Below are 18,221 nucleotides of genomic sequence, written 5' to 3'. Positions count from 1 at the left end.
CATTACATTCTTGGCAAGCGACTTGATTAATGGCATCCGTACTACTAAAGCTGAATCTTTGGAGGTAAGCTTTCCGAAGAAGAAGTGAAGATGATGGAGGATGTCATTTCTAAAGGGGGTAATAATAAGGTACAACAGATTGGTCAAGAGGCCGCTACTACCTTGGCAATACATGAGAAGGAAGTATCGGTCAACGAGATTCGAGAAAGATCGGTACCTAATAATGCTTCGAAGTTGTAACAACTAAAGCCGATCGGTACCTAATACTTCCTTATTTTTTTTGTTTTTTTTTTTGGGTAAGATCGGGGGTGTGTTCTTTGCCGGCTCTAATGCTATAACCCGACATGGTGCCATTGAATTGGTTAATTTTATTAGGTAAATAATGGGTCCGAAAAGGAGATGCAACTTGAGAAGACGGTGATGGAAAAAAAGATACATCCCCTTCAAGTCGGTTCCTGTTTTCGATAAGGTATGCATGAAGTGTTTAATTAGTTAAATTTATATGAATTTGAAGTTTGTGCAAAAATCGGCCGAGAGAAAGCGTTTTTGCAAAATCTTTTGAATTTGAAGCGTTTTTGCAAAGATATAATAATGTATGTGTATATTCTTTAGGCCGTAAACAAGAGGCCGATTATTCTTGCTGACCCTAAACCGAAAAGCCACATGTGCGTGTTGGCCGGGGTCTCGTAGAAACCAAATGCAAGCGAATGAAAGCGTAGTTCATGGCGAAAAACTTTTGCCGAATCATAGAATAGTAGAGATAACTACGGTCTTTCCAGGCCATGAAAACTTTCAACTGCTGTCCCGATTCGTGACGACATTACCATTCCGGGAGATGCGCTTGGAAGTTTCATCCAATGGCCTGAAACTCACATCTACTTGGCGAAGATATCTCTGCCGCCTCAAAGAAATGAAAGCGATTGGGGTTAGAAGAAATACCTTTATATATATGTTACATTTTTAATTGTTGAATGTTTTTATATGTTAAATTTATATGTTATTTTTTTTTTGTAGGGAACAAAAAAGACGGCTTTGGCGGATAAGCCTAAGTCCACAGACATGCCAACGACCTCGACTTCACAACAACTTGATGAGGTATTTAATTAACTTCTCCATTTTTTTAAAAATTAACCTCGCTCCCTTTATTTATATTTTGTCTGTATTTATAAAAGGCATGGTAATTTTGTGTAGGGGACAAAAAAGACTGATAAGCCTAAGTCCCCAGTCTTACCTGCTACTACTACCTCATCATTGAAAGAGCAGGTTGACGAGGTATTTAATTAAGTACGCTTTTATTTTTATTACTCCAACTAGGATATGTTACCTTTGGATTTTTTATTATTTTAATTATCTACTACATGTGTAGGCTGGTGGTAGTAGCACAAAATCAAAGACTCATTCTTTCCTGGACCTGAAAGTTAGGAGTTTAAACTCCACACAATATAAAGGGAAGGATTACATGCAAAAAGTAAGAACGGTGACGATGATTAGACTGCATGAGGAGGCTGGCCATCGCATAGCCACCGAGCAAGTGATTGTTATTCCGCTCGAGGAGGATATTCTAGGGGCTGAGCGCCAAGCGCTTATATCATGGGATCTGCTAGCCGTATGGGTTGGCCTAGACCAGATTGATATATCACACATATTTGTTTGGATGAAGTAAGTTTCTTAATAAATAATTTCATAGTCTAATATTCTGACTACTAGATAGTGTTTTAAATACCGTAATTAATACCGTAATAATGTAGGATATTGAAATTCAGAGTGATCCCCGAGAAGAATATTCCATCTGATCAATACGGATTCCTGTGCCCCTATGTTTTATCTTTATTTATTCCGGATTTCTCGTTCGAACAACGGGTAGATTATATTGCTCAGCAATTGGCGACAACCAAGAAGCTGATTTTTGGCGCTTATAATGAAAAAGGGTAATAAACAAATTAATATTACGTTTCCCCCTACAATTGCATTTTCATAACTAATATATGTACTTGTTAATAATGATGATGTCTCTTGATGTAGGACTCATTGGGTGCTAGCAACCATCATGCCGACAAGGAATAAAGTTTTTACGGTTGGACTCTTTACATCATCAACCAAGCGAGACTTTTAAGCACTTGATTAATATGTAAGTTTATAATACTGATTTATTTATAATAACATTTTCATTTTTTATTTATAGAAAAAAGCTCTTTCATATTTTTGCCCCTAAAAAAATTAGTTTCTGCCTCCTTTTTTATTTTTTTAAAAAAAGGGCCTTTAAGAAGAAAAGAGCAAACGAGCAGGATCAACCCACGGAAGATTCTGATGTTGGCCCTGATTTTATTACGATAACAGGGGTACGTGCTCAAATACAATAACATTAAGTGCAAAATCTGTGTTTAATACTAATACAATACCTAAAGTTCAAGATTCTGATGTGAGCCTTCTCTCGTCTGTTTTTTTTATGTAATAATAGGCCCCTCGCCAGCCAGATAGCATACAATGTGGATACTACGCTTGTCGGTTCATGTTGGAGATTATTAGGCGAAGATATCTCGTTATTCTAGAAAAGGTTAGTAATAATTTAAACATGTGTTTATTACTTTTTTTTAAATTAGAGCTAATGTTGTCTTGCTTGCTGCTATATATACCATGATGTTGCTAATGTTGTCTTGCTTGTTGCTATATATACCATAATGTCTTCTCTTTGTTTTTTCCATGAGTATGCAATCAACCCGTCTGTCACAAGATTGAGCAAGTACTCAAGTGTAGATATAGACGAGGTAAGAGACATGTGGGGCAACTACGTCTTAGAATATATTAGAAATGCATGATACTCAGAGTTTAGATCAACTTATTAGTAAATTTTTTGTTGAAGTTAGGGAATGATTAGTTCATGTAAATTCAACTCCTTGTAAGTATATATATATATATGATGCATTTCTTGTTGTGGTTGAATTGAATCTATTGAGTTCGATGAACCATTTGTGATTTATCTTTAGTCTTTGGTATATGGTCTTTTTGACATATGCGGGTTTTGAATGGCATGAAACAAATTTATTTTTTCAAAACATTAGGAGTTTGTAATAAAAACGGTTACTAAAAAAAAACCGTTGTGAATACCTTTCACAACGGTTAATAAAAATAACACCGTTGTAAATGACATTCACAAATACCCGCGCATAATATTCAATAACAGGTTTTAATCGAAGAACCGTTGTTAAAAGTCTTCACAATTTTGGAGGTAAAATTACAACAACGGGTATTAAACAAAGAACCGTTGTTACTAAAAATTTCAACAACGGGTATGTACCATAAACCCGTTGTCAAAAGACTTCACAATTTTGGAGGGAAAGTTACAACAACGGTTATACATATGACAACCGTTGTTATATTATTCCCTCCAAAATTTTGAAACACTTTCCACAACGGAGAACACCCAACAACAACGGCTTTTAACCGTGGTGAATACTTTAGACAACGGTTTCACTAAATAAGCAAACCGTTGTAAATACCTTCTACAACGGCCGCTTTAACAACGTCCGCTTTTTTATTTTACAACGGTTTTTACCCGTTGTTATAGGCTGTATCTGTAGTAGTGTTACAACATAATTATATTGATAATTTCTCTACATTCTCTCTAGATCTTGTGAATAACTAATATGAAAGAATAACTCACATATCTCTAATATTATTCCCATTACTAGTAGTAGTAGTATACAATAATATTAGTTGTTAATTTTAGGGTACTCTACTAATTTCTAGTAACAAATTAGTAAAAGTATTAAGAGGGATTACCTTGGTAAAAATCCTTGAGGAGTAGATCCTACCATTGGATCTAAGGGTTTTCTTGGTACATTTGGTTTTTCTTAAAGAAGACTAATTTGGAAGGAGTTCAAATTAGTATAATCCATTCGGCCCTCATTGTAAGTAGATCAGTTTTCTTCTTACTTTGCATTATAATGTTATGCATGCATAAGATCTAATTAGTTTTATGACGAAACTAAAATATAGAGTTATTAGAAATGTCTAATAAGAGATATACGAATCCTACAAAAGGATGTTCTTTAAGGCTTTCAAAAGACCTTCATTCGAATTAACTTGTTATTGACTTATTATGCTCCAAGCATATGATTCATCACGGCATGTGTATATAATGGCATACATGATCGTTCTAATGGCGGAAACATTAGCAATCGATTTCATGTGATCAACAACTTATTTAGGTTTAGTGAATGACTATGACTCTATCATAGTAATTCCACTTTCAACAATATGAATAACCTACTCAACCTTGTTGATGTTAAACAGATAAAGAATCTTATCAATATAGGATACTTATCTAAGTGCCAATCTAAAATTCCCTATGTCATAATAGATTTGAAATTTTGGAATGCTATATGTCATCTTTCATTGAGAATTGAAGACCAAAACACTCCTTTATAGATGGTAGTGTTACCATGTCATCCTTAATGAGTGATATGACATCAATATGGAAGACAATCTCTCCCACTGAATTTCATGTGTAAACATGGGAATTTTGACTCCCACTGAAATCCATGCATACACATGGTCTCTCGACAACTCGAGTGAAACCTTTTTATTATCACATGATTGAAAAGATCATTGCTATCTTAAGTGTTAATTAAAACCTTGTGCTTATGTCACACACACACCCCTTTCTAAATACCTATTTAGAAATTGATTTTAATACACAATGAGGTGTAGCAACGATAACATGGATCTTAGCATAGTTACATATTAACTTAGCTTGGTAGGCATCTTTTATGTTTGTCTATGCAACTCAAAACAAATTTATTCTTTTGCACAGATTTTACTTTGGTTCATTCGGCTCTTATGTAAAATAGAATTGAATTTACGTGATTCAATCACTTCATAATCTTATTATGTAAAGAACATTTTCTTTTGGTCTCCTCACTAGTCTAAAGATTTACCCAAGAAAGCTTTCTTTTGGTCTCCTCATATGTCGCGAGTTTCACTTAAGAATGCTCTCTTTTTGTCTCCTCACTAGTTCCCAACTAGTTGTATGTTTGTTGCTAAATTTCTCCCACTCTATCTTTTGAAAAAATACATCTATTTTTCTCGAAAGATAGCCCTATAAGCAACAAACAATTTTAGGCTTATGATTGTGAAGGAAGAAGATACCGTATATTATAACCTTAATAGATGACTCTTTTGTAAAGACATTATAATATAGCTTCAAGGTAGACTAATCCTTGCAAGGCAAAGAATTTGACTCATATCCATGTCATATACAATCTTAAGGTCTTAAGCCCTCCCATAGCTCGTATCGAGTCTTATAAGTGGCGTAGCCAATTGGTTTATAAAATTTCCCCTTTTAGAGTTCAAATAACTCTTTTTGACTTTATAATCATTCTTTCTTATATCAAATAAGATGTGATATTAAGTCACAAAAGCATAAGTGAGAATTAGATTCATGGCTTATGAACTAATTACAATGATCCCATCGTTGTAATTCTTTTATGATTAGTTTAAGTCAACATAATTTATGTTTTGATATGAAAGGTGTATAATGACAAGTTTTAGAACGAAAAATTCCATAAACCGAGTGACTTGGGTTGCAAACCAAGCCACTAAAATTCAAATACAACTTCTTGTCCTTGAAAACAAAATGAAATAAACTAATTTCCATGTCTAACTAGGAAATTAAAAGAGTTCTAAAACAATAAGTTCAAAATACAACAATAAAACAAAGATCCTCCGTAGGCTTGCTTGTCTTTACCTTTGTCTTTGCTCGGATGCCCTTAAAAACAAGTTAAAATAGGTAAGAATCACAACTTGTATCCAAATACCAAAGTTGAGATTGAAATTCAAAACATAAATGATAAGGAGAATTTTATTTATTACCTACTGGAATAACCTTTCCAGCTTTGATATTTTGCATATTGTAGTCTTCATATTTTGCATATTGTAGTTTACCCTAAACTGCACATAAGTTTTGACTTTGTTCAAGGAATGTAAAACTCGGTCTATAACGAGTTGTTCGGGAATGTCAACCCCTTGGATCTTAAGAGTCTCAACAAGCTCAATCAATTTGAGCACATGAGGGCTAACCTTTTGGCCCTCTTTGATGTTGATTTCGAAAAATGCGGAGGCGCCTCATATTGGATTATCCTAGGAGCTTGCAAAAACATAGTCACAAGCTTGGTGTAGATCTCATAGGCCGTGCTCATCTTAATAGCACTCCTTTGGAGATCGGGCTCCATAGAGAAAATCAAGACGTTCTTGGTAGCAGCCGACTCTTTTAGGTAGCCCTCATAGGCTTCCCTTAAAACGGTGGTTGACCTAGTAGTAGGTGTGGTGGGAGCGGCTTCGTTAAGGTAACGAAGCTTGTCGTCACCTTCCGCGGCCAAACGGAGTTGCGTATCCCAATCGGCGAAGTTAGAACCATTTTTTTCATGTTTACATCGATCCATAAAGGATCGGAGCCAAGAAGCATTGGGGAGTGATGGAGCATTTGCGCTAGTTGATGCGGATGAAATTGAAGTCGACATTGCAAACTAATCAAATTGACTACAAAATAGAAAATGAAGGAATTGTAAACATTTATCGTTTTAACAAAACTTGTTAATATTTTAAAACACGTTTTAACATTTATATAGTGACCTTTACCCAACTATAATAAATGATTCCGAGACCTAAAATTCATATTAACTTGGATGTGAGCCAACGGGCCCTCTACACCTTTACTAATATAACTTGGTGGGTCAACCCTCTTAACCGATTCTACATTTAGAACTCTCGGTCGATGATTTTACATTAAATTCTTCTTTAGCCCGAACCTATTGCAGCTACGATCGCAAAATACCTTCGTTGAGATCAACCAAACTTTAGAAGTGTAATAACTACTTATTACCCCCACTTACCCAACGTCAATAGAAGCACCCCGAAAAATCGTATTGTACCCCTTATGAAATTGAGATTCATGGGCTCCTACTATTTGGTAAGGCTAAGTCTCAATCTTTTAAAAGTAAAGGTCTTGTCAATTTATTATCTATCAATTTAAAGTGAGCTAAAAGTTGAATTATTGATAATTATAATTGACATGGTCGAAGACTCGATATGATATGCATGTGTTGTTATTGCGATTTGGCGATGCATGCAACATATTAAAAGAAATGCAAAGCAAATAATAAATTCCTAGTATGGCCTTCCTAAAATAGAAAATCAAATAATCTATTACAAATTCGGAAACCAACTCCTTTGGTCCCTTGAATATTCAAGTGGCACGCCTCCCAAGAACACCGTCTTTGTCGGAACGCCTTTCCGAATGGCACCGTCTTGAAGGAACTCCGGGATTATAAATAATAATAAAAATACATAGCTATTCCTATTATACATTTTTAATATGAAAAGCTGGTAAAAATAAAAAATAAAAATAAATATAGTGATACGAGATCACATTAAATTACAACCGAATCAATATCCCCTTACGTTACGGGTAATATCGATTAAAAACTAAGGTCATACTAAGATAAAATTACATAATTCAAAATTATTTAAATAAAATATGACATTCATCAATGAAAAATGCAGCATTATAATATGTATCTAACACGCCAAGTTATGTGCCAAATCCCCTTGTTTAAACTTATATCATATACATAACCCGGTTTTATGGACATTCACGATTTTTAACTTATTAAAATCGTAAATTAATACTAAAATCTAATTTTAGTCCAAGTTAATTATCCTAACACTCTTAGGTCTCAAAAATTAGTCATTACTCAATTTTTTGACAACAATTCAACTTGATATAATTTTATGCTAATTTTGATCCTAAAATCATAACATTTATGAAATAAATCCAAATTAAATTACAATAATTTCAAAATTTGAATTTTAAATTTTTGAGCATTCTGGAATATATCCATGACACTCAGAATGTTAAAAATCATGGTTAAAAGTTACAAATTTATTTCGAGAAAAAGTAGTTGCGATTTATCAGTTTTATCAAATAAAACATCTAAAGCATACAAAAATTAATCTAATCAATTTTACAACTTTAGATCTGATAAGTGGGATATAAATGGAACCTAAAATAATTTTCTCATGCCATGTAATTTGTTTTAGCTATTTTTGCTAAAATAGTCACTTTTTATGTTATTTTTACTCTAAAAAATTCATAAATCATTCAAAATGAATCAAGTTCATCTTAAATTTTATAACACACTGTGAGTAAAATATGCATGTGACAACATATTAAAATTTCATGGCCTGTTTCGAAGTTTAACTATTTTTAAACAATTTACCTCCATTTAATCCATTTTTATCGCATAAAAATCATAAATCATGCAAAATAAATCAAATTTATACGAAATTTTACCTAAAATAAGTAAAATATGCATGCAAGGTCATATAAAAATTTCAAGGTCATAGACTATGTTTAACTATTTTTAGCATTTTAAATACCATTTTAGCCATTAAAATGTAATAAAATAACTAAAAATCATTAAAATGAACAATAAAATACCATAAATCATAAAAATGACATAAATATATTTTAGGACCAGAATGTATAACGTGCATTAATATTTCGTGGCTTTATCTAATAAATCACAAATTTTTAGTTTTAATTAAGTTACTAATAACTCGAAAAAACTATAAATCGATTATGCATGCAACATCCTATACCTATTATTAGACATTTCTAATAGTGATATAATCAACATATTAAATTTGTCATAGTGGATCTAGTGCATGCATAACAAAATAAAAAAATAAGGAAGAAAAAAATGTTCCTTATTGTTGTATGGAACGAAATGGGCACAAGTAAGGTCTCCTACCTTCACTTGTTATTGAGCTATGACAAGTATTATGATGATCCTCCAAGACTCTATATTAGGAGCTCTCCTTTTGATTGCACTCAAGATTTGACCCAAAATTACTACTAATATTAACTAGACATTAGGTAGTAATATTCCCTTATAATTACTAATATAACTAATATTACTACACTAGTAATATTTTCTAAACATTAGTAAAATGAATATATATGAGTTTAGAGGATTTGCATGTGTGATATTTAGAGAGAAAGGTAGAGTAAAAATATGAGAACAACAATTATATCTCCTCTACCCCTATACATGTGCCGTCCAAATGCTCCTTATGTAGAGCATTTTGGTTTTCTCATTTTGTCTTATGCAATATTCTTTATGTGTAGGTAGTAGGCTAGCATGAATAAAGAATGTCATAAGATGTTGGAGCATCTTTCCAACAACAAAATAACAAAACCAAAAACTCAAGCATGCTCACATTTTTGGACGGTGCACTTGAGTATATATGGGTCCATTTTTATCTTATAATATTTGTCACACAAATGCTTAATAGTCTTATGTTTAATTATATTACGTAATCAAGTATTAATATAATCACATAACAATTATGTGACAAATTAATAAACATATATTCACTCAATTTATTAAGTAATATTTTGCCATTATATCAACATATAATGGGTCCCATAATAGCTAGTTAGTTAAATTTACAACCTCTTATAAATGTAAATAACTAATTACCTCTACCTCGAAATATTTATAAAACCTCAACATAATTTAGTAAATTAATATATTAATCCACTAAATCGAATCTTATTTAATCACATTACAATAAGATACAAAATCCAACTCTTATAAATAAAGGATTAATTAACCCGTATCGAATACAATTAATTAATTATTTATTTGGGTCTCATCCTTTAGGTGTGACCTTAAGGGATCAACTGATCACCACCGTCAAACGATAATAATGTCAAACTCTAGTTAGCCAATCATTACTGATTAATGTTGATTAGTTGACTTATAATTGAATCATCCCTTACGTATTCTTCACTTGAGATTTAAAAATGTTATCGCACTATTGTTGAAGACACATACTCCAACAGCTTGGTCATTGGATGCGATCCATTTAGCTCCATTTCGCCTAATAAATGCAAGGTTAGCCATCCTCTCCTACCAAGGACACAAAACCTCAAAGAATATGCAAAATGGGTAACTAAAGATAATAAATGACCCAAATATGTGCTAAAAAGCATAGGAACGAGGTTAATTCGGGGACTAAATGTGCTCAAATATGAGTCACGTCAATCATCCCCAAACCGAACAGTTGCTCGTCCTGAGTAAAGAGGTGACTAAAAGTAGGACCTTTATTTAAACTAGCCTACTAATATAACTGATATGAGACAATTAGCGGGTCTCACTCCGCCCCTTCAAGTCACAACAAGACAACCATGAGGTAGGATGCTTTCTTGCAAGGCAAGGTGGGGCTTGCCAAAATGGTGATGCATCCAAGTATTAAGCACACAAAATAAGTAATGGATGCATCTACAAAAGAGTAGCCACTTTCCTCATCTAAGTGGCGGAAATTATCTAAAAGGGAAACAATCTAAAGGTATACACTCCATTATAGATATGGTTTCTTCAAACTACTAAGCCTAGGAGGATACCAATAAATCACCTCCAAGTTGTGTCAAGCTAGGGTACCTTTGTCCTCAATCAGAAAATGCTTTCGTCAAGAGTAGTCTCCTTATGGTGTTAGAAACACGGTAGGATTGCGGAATTCCCCTTCTTGCCTAGACAAGAAGAAGGGTCGTCCCCTCTCCACCATGCATAAAAGTGGGTTCAATGGAAAAAGGGATCAATGTATTTTGAGCTTCATGATGGCAGTTTGCTTTTGATTTTGTTGTTATTCCCCCCCAATTTATTGTGGCATTTGACATTTGAGAACAATTTCTTTTTGCCATTTCTTTGATGTTTGGCATTTTGATGCTTGACAATTTAAACTTTTTGCATTTTTGAACATTTTCAAAGTCACCCCAATTATTAACGAGGGTGCTTTTATTAAAGCATAGGAGTTCTTATTTTTGTACTCCTCTTTTCTTTGATGCAATTTGCAAACTTCTTGTTTTTCATTTTTAATTGTTTGAACTCAATTTGATAATTTTTGTGCCCATTCCCTTTTTGTTGACAAAATGTGATAGAAGTGGAAGATGGTTGCATGGTTTTAAAGGTCACCTTGGAATAAACGGTAGTCAAGGAGTTATCACACCACAAGGTACTCTTGACTAGGCCTTAATCCATGGGTCAAAGGATAATAGTATGACAAATCCTAAGGTGTTTTAGAAGCATTCTAATGAGCAAAGTCTTAAGAAGAAAAAGTATCTACAAGGGCCTTATATACACTTGTCAAGCTTCCCAAATAGATGTTATCACAAAAATTTTCCTACAATGCAGTAACATGCCATGATGCAACTAACATTTATACAACCTAATGCAAATGCTTCTATCAACTAGCATGCCATATAAACTAAATGCAACTCCTAGAATCACATTGGTTTGTACCGCATCAATCAAAATAAAGCCACATAGTCATTAACATAGAGAGGAAAAAGGAGATTGGAAAGATCATACCATGCGGTCTTCATATTCCTCATACCTCGGATGTGGCGTATGTTGGAGTGTCCCAGACAATAATGCGATCACAATTGTCGATCATGATGATCACATGTTTAAATCTCATTTTTAAGAATACGTAAGGGATGATTCATTTTATAGTCAACTGATCAACATTAATCGGTAACGATTGGCTTGCTAGAGTTTGACGTTACTGTCATGGGACGGTGGTGGTCAGTTGATCCCTTAAAATTGTATGACAATACAAGTTAATCAATTCCTTAAAATTGAACAATTCAATTTGTGAGAGAGAATATTGATATCTTATTGTAATTGGATTAAATAAGATTTATTTTAGTAATTGAAATACTTTATTACTAAAATTACTTATTGTTTGAGAAACAATAGAGATAAGAATGAATGGTTAATTATAATTACAAGATGTTGTGAATTATAATTATATGACCCATTTTATTTATATGATCAAGTATCACTAGTCAATTTGTTGTATGAAATTTAATTAATTCATAAAATGATATTTATGTGATAAATATGCATTAAATTAATTAATAACATGTAACATACTACATGTGACATATTGTGTGACAATTGACAAATTGACAAAATAAAATGGTAGTCCATTTTATATAAATGGACCGAAATAATGAGACTAATGGGTGTTAGTGGGTGAATTATTTTATGAGATAAAATAAGCTAATGATACCTAATCTACACCTAGCCTTACAAGCCTAAGGTATTGATAAGAACAAAAGAAAAAGTGAAGGACCATATATTGGTCCTCTACCACTCCTAAAACCGGGTGGCCTCCTCCACTTTAGAGGACTTTTGTTCTCTATTCATTCTCTATATTCTTGTCCATTCAAAATACATGCAAAGGTTATGCATTATTCTCTCTACTCTTTAATCTTCATCAAAAATATAAGAAGATTTAATCTAAATTGTTCAATCATATTACTAATATTATTAATGTAATATATGAGTATTAGTAATCAATTTTAAGGTAAACTACTAAATAAATATCTAGCACATATTATTTAGTAGAGATAAGGGATAATCTTGGGTGCAATCAAGAGGGGCGGCTTCTATACTTGAAGTCTTTGGAGGATCATCCTAACATATGAAAGCTCAAGAACAAGTGAGGTAGGAGACTTCACTTGTGCCCAAAACGGCCGAAAATAAGATGGTGAGAAATCGTTTTTCCATCTCTTTTTATTAAGTTTGCATGCATAAGATCCTTAAGTTTTTATGACTAAAACTTTAAACTATAATATGTGATATTTAAAATATGATTTCCAACAAGTGGTATCATAGCTTTATGGTTGTTTCATGCAAGATCGGGATCGTTTTTCCGAGATAATACGATTAACGAATAAAAATTGAAATTTGTGTTTTATGTTGATAAATCACGAAATAATTTTGCATGTTAAAATTTTCTGGTCCTAAATGGATTTTAGGTAATATGGGATGATTTATGGATTTTATTGTTCATTTTATATATTATTGGCATTAAAATGTAATTTTTATGAGAAAAATGTCATTTTTGGACGAAAAATAGCTAAACTTCGAATTTTTCAGTGGTTTTTAGATATGTTTTCACATATATTATCTACGGATGGCCTGTAAATTTTCATGTTGATATAAGTTGTTTTGCTCAAAATATGAATTTTATAAGCTAAAATCGTATTTAAATGGGTAAATAGGTTAATATGAGTTATATTTAGAATCTTGTCATGGAAATTTAGTATGTTGTTACATGCAATTTTTCAATATGTGTGTAAAATATTTGGCTATAGTGAAGTCTTTTTGCATGATTTATGAATTTTTGAGTAAAAATTCAATAAATAGTGACTTTATTTAGTATATAATAATAAAACATATTTCATGACTAAAGAAAAACGTCACATGTTGCATTTTATCATATATTTCAGATCTAAAAGTAAAAAGTTGATGAAAATAAATTTTCTCATATTTTAATGGTCATATTTGTTAAAACCGATAAACCGCAACATTGTTTTTCTTGACAATTTTCGAAAATTTTAACCTAAGTTTTGAACATTATGAGTGTCATGGTATTTTTCCAGAATGTTCATGGATTTAAATTTCAAATTTTGAAATAATTTGAAAAGTTTTATAATTTAATTTGAAGTTTATAGCATAATTTTGTAATTTTGGTCCATAATGAACAATATTAAGAAATCAAGTTTAATTATTGTCAAAATTTTAGTGAGGACTTAGTTTTGAGTCCTAAGATGGTTAGGGTAATTAACTTGAACATAAATATGAATTTATGTAATTATTGTGATTTTAATAAGTTAAATCACGCAAATTCATAAAAACCGATAAAATATACGATATTGGCTCATAATAGGCGATTTAGCATAAAATTTAAGCATGTTCATACATATTATAATGCTACATTTTATTTATGATTGTCATATTTTAATTTTATGTAATTTTTGAATTATGTAATTTCACTTAGTATGGCCTTAGTTTTTAGTTGGTATTACCCGGAATGTATGGGAATATCGATTCGGTTGTAATTATTGTGATCTCGTATCACCGTTTGTAATTTAACAGATTTATTTTTATTACAAATGTATAATAGGAAGTTATATAATTTTATTTATTATTTGTAATTTTCGGGAGTTTCCATGAAGACGGTGTTACCTCGAGATGCGTGCCAAGACCGAAGTTTAAGGGACCAAAGGAGTTGGTTTCCGCATTTGTAATAGTTTATTAGATTTACTATTTTTAGAAAGGCCATACTAGGATTTTATTTTTATGCTTTGCATTTTATTTATATGTTGCATGCATCGCTAAATCGCCATAACTAAACATGCATTTTAAATCGAGTTTATCGACCGTGTCAATTACAATTATCGTAGTTCACCGCTTTAGTTCACTTAAAACGTGATAGATAATAAATTGACATGACCTCTCGCTAAAATAAACAATTGAGACTTAGCCTTACCAAAAAGTAGAAACCATGAAAACCTATTTCGTGAGGGAGTGCGCTCGGCCAAACCGGGATACAAACCTTGTTACGTAGGGGAAGTGGGTGATAAATGTCTATCCACCGAATTCGTGTTGATGAGGGTTGTATCGCCAAAGCGTGCCCAAGTTAATGTGAATTTGGATCATGGACACATTTATTCGAAATTTGGGTTGAACTCAACAAAAGTATTCTCGACCATAGCCGGATGTGTTTTGGGCTAAAGATAAATATTAATGTAATTTTGTCGACCAAGAGTTCTAAAAGTAGAATCGATTAAAGAGTTAATCCACCGAGTTATATTGATAAGGGTTGTATCGCCAAAGCGTGCCCAAGTTAATATGAATTTGGATCTTGGAATCATTTATCATAGTTGGGTAGAGGTCACTATATAAATGTTTTACTTGTTTACAAGTATCATTATAACGATAAATGTTAGTTTTCATCATTCCGTTGTCGCATCGTTCGCATCGTTCTATTTCTTCACCACAATTTATATACGATATCATTTCGATTCAAATCTCCATTAAAGCATCGTAACTAAAGACAAATTTGAATTTTCTTCTAAAAACCACATAATATCCATTACAAGGATCTCTTGTGAAGTGTATAGATAAAAGTTATTCGTGATCAAAAGGGTTTTTTATTCTTGACTAACATATCTACTTGCAATGAATTGTTTCTCATATGCTTAATTGAGTTAAGCACTTTGAAACGTTAAATCATTTTGGTAAACTAGATTTGTAGGAAATCAAAATTGACCAAAATACCGCAACCACTTCAATGAAAGTTTTAAGACTAAACGAATAAATTGAAGAGTAGTCTTCATGAAATTCAATTTTGCTTCTCTAAGCAAAGACTCATTGAAATGAGTGGGAGCATTCTCTTAACCGTTAAGAAAAGGACGAGGTTCAAAGAAGTAAAATTAGAATGGAATTGATACAAGGTAATGTTAAAAGTAAAGTTATTGAGAATAACGATACTAAACCTATCAATCCCGACCGATAAAGTTTCCATTGTCTTAATTGTTGGACGCTAGAAAGGAAACTACCCCAAGTTATTGAAGAATCAGCAAGTTAGTTGTGGGACATCTAATGGGACCTTCTTCTTTAAATGTTTATTTGATTAACATAAATCTTGCTAGTACTACTTCGTCAATATTAGAAACCAGTGGAGGTTTTCATCATTGTATTCGATACATAAGATGATTATAATATGACGACTAGCATCAAATAATGTCAAGAGATAGAGTCATTGTGTAATCAATCTAGTTTTGGGTTTATAGTTGTACCTTTATTATGACTATTAAGTGCATAAACTCTGAATAAGAATATAATCTTGTTAAGATACAAAAGAGGTTTCACTTTTGTGACCCTATACACCACGATTTGATGTATGGCTAGCCCATTATCAAGGTGAATATATTCTAAAACAAACTAGAATGATACATCATGTAGATGATGCAAGACTCAAATTGGTAACCCAAGATTAAACCTTAAATTCTGGAATGATGAACGCAAAGAGTAATTGAGTACTCTTGGAACCATTAGATTGTTAATCTTATGGTATATGCGTATCTTGTATTCAAAGCAAGATGTCTCGTGCTTTTTGGTTGAAAAGGAGATCGAGGTTGTAAATCATTGATCCAAATAGGTTGATCATTTTTCTTTTACCAACGATTTAAGTTAACACTAATGTGTTCACTTAATAAGGTAAATAGAGAAATCTTTGAAGAAGTTCAAAGAGTTCCAGGAATCATGATTTAGTCGTGATGGGATTATCAAAGTGAAGACTTTGATATACGCCAAAGGAAATGTGATATAGTATCACAAATTAATCTCTCTTAGCATGCATTATGGGATAATGTGTGGTTGTATAAAGAAATCAAACGCTATTCGATATGGTTCGGACTTTAATCAAGTTACTTTGAGTTACTTGATCCTTTTGGGGATTTTATCATATTGTCTAAATTGTTTTTCCACTAAATCTAAAACGATTCATATGAGATATGAAATGGTAGGGTACCATGCTTGTAAGTTTTTCACAAGAAACAAATGCTTATTTTTCCTTACAATAATCACGAGTACAACGGGTTTGTGGCTCGTGAAGCTGTCTTTCTAGAATACAAGTTTATTTCTAGAAGACAGAGTGGAAAAAATTATTCAAAAGCCACAAAAGAATTGTGTCAAAAGAGCCACAAAAGAATTGTGTCAAAAATTGTATGTCGCAAGAAACTGGTTTTTCTTGGCTACATGATGTTGTTTCTTCAAAACCTAGGAGGTTGAACTCATCACTCGTTGAAGATGATGAATTCATGTTACTTTCAGAAAGTAAAGAGCTTGCAACTTACAAAGAAATTGTTTGATTCAAGTTACTTCTGGAAAGTAATGAACATATGACTTAAATGAGAGTGTTTAAGTCACAACTCAATACAAGGCTTAGAGCCATGAAAATACGAAATAAATTCCAAGTGGAATTGTTGGATATCAAAGAGAGATATCAAAGCTTGATTAGTTGCAAAGTGTTTTGCACTATTTGGATCTTCTTAGGGACTGTGTTTCATTATGATGATATACATATAACGAGTGAATCTAAAACCCACTTCTTCAATTAGAAGGAATGTATTCAATACATGTCTTGAGTTTTGCAGATTCTTGCAATCCCAAGATAATGTGAAACTTAAGAGAGGGTCTTAAGTAGGACATCAATGAGTTGGAATCAATGTTTTGATCATGTTATATAACTTTTCTCGATAAGTCGAGAAGTTGTGTTTATACATGGAGTTTAGTGGGAGTTACGGTAATTTTATTTAGTCTAATATGTGGATGATATATTGATCATTGAGAATGATGTAAGACTTGGAGAAATATAATACATCTTTAATATCCAGATTTATGGAGATAAATCCACATGATATTAGGGGCAAATAAGAAGTCTTATGATGATAAGATTCATGACTAGTTCAATCAAGTTGAACATATTTGATTGATTCCATTTGCTTCCGTTGCCGGATCATTAAATGAGTAATGATGTATAACACTTCATATACTTTGAGTATGATGAATTGTTACAAATCGAATTAAAGTAATAGTTACCTAGTAGCCATATAGATTATCCTTAAGTGCTTGAGGAAGCATTAAGGATGTAAAGTTAAGTGTTTTTGATGCAATTCACAAAATTGTGTAAGGGCTTACACTAATGACTGTTGAGATTGTATAAGGTTTCAGACAAAAACCGTATTTAGAACACCTAAAGATGGTTAAGGAACCATTGTGGCTATGCTATTTAAGAATAGATTTGTTAGAATCGTTCTAGGCAATAAAGAACAATGACAGATGCTTACAACGGAAATTGAGTACACTTGCAATCATGAGATGTGCAAGAGGATGGATCTCGCACACTGTGAAAACAGTGGGAGCTATTCTAAGGCTAGAGAGCTTATGTCTATATTGGATCTAGACACGTACTCAGAAAGTTTTGTAATGCAAATGTATACATTAAAAAGGAAAACGAGTATGTAGTAAGGTTTAGTAAGGTACAAGAAGTTGATAAAACCTACTAACCAAAGCCTTCTCATAGGCTTAACGTGATGAGTCATGTCATTTCAAATGGATTGAGATGAATAACTACATACAAAGATCAAATTGGATTGTAAGAATATGAAATAGTAATCAGGTATTGACTATTCATATGTGATAATCACATTTGTCGTTCGAGTTTTTAATCTAAAATCTCCTTTTATACTTTGTTACATCCAAACGGGTTGTAGAGACAATATTGAACCCCGGTAAAGT

At 32.4% G+C, this 18,221-nt stretch overlaps 1 long non-coding RNA gene across 1 annotated transcript; it reads left to right on the top strand.

The window, feature by feature from the left end:
- Positions 1 to 2,073: 2,073 nt before the first annotated feature.
- On the top strand, positions 2,074 to 2,530 carry LOC141621722 (uncharacterized). The gene is made up of 3 exons (XR_012532615.1): positions 2,074 to 2,128; positions 2,255 to 2,339; positions 2,459 to 2,530. It is a non-coding gene; the product is annotated as an uncharacterized LOC141621722 (long non-coding RNA).
- Positions 2,531 to 18,221: the final 15,691 nt, after the last annotated feature.

This window comes from Silene latifolia, chromosome X (assembly GCF_048544455.1).
Source record: "Silene latifolia isolate original U9 population chromosome X, ASM4854445v1, whole genome shotgun sequence".
Lineage (NCBI taxonomy): Eukaryota > Viridiplantae > Streptophyta > Magnoliopsida > Caryophyllales > Caryophyllaceae > Silene > Silene latifolia.
The sequence above is the reverse complement of the archived record's forward strand: the minus strand, read 5'-3'. Positions and strand labels throughout refer to the sequence as shown.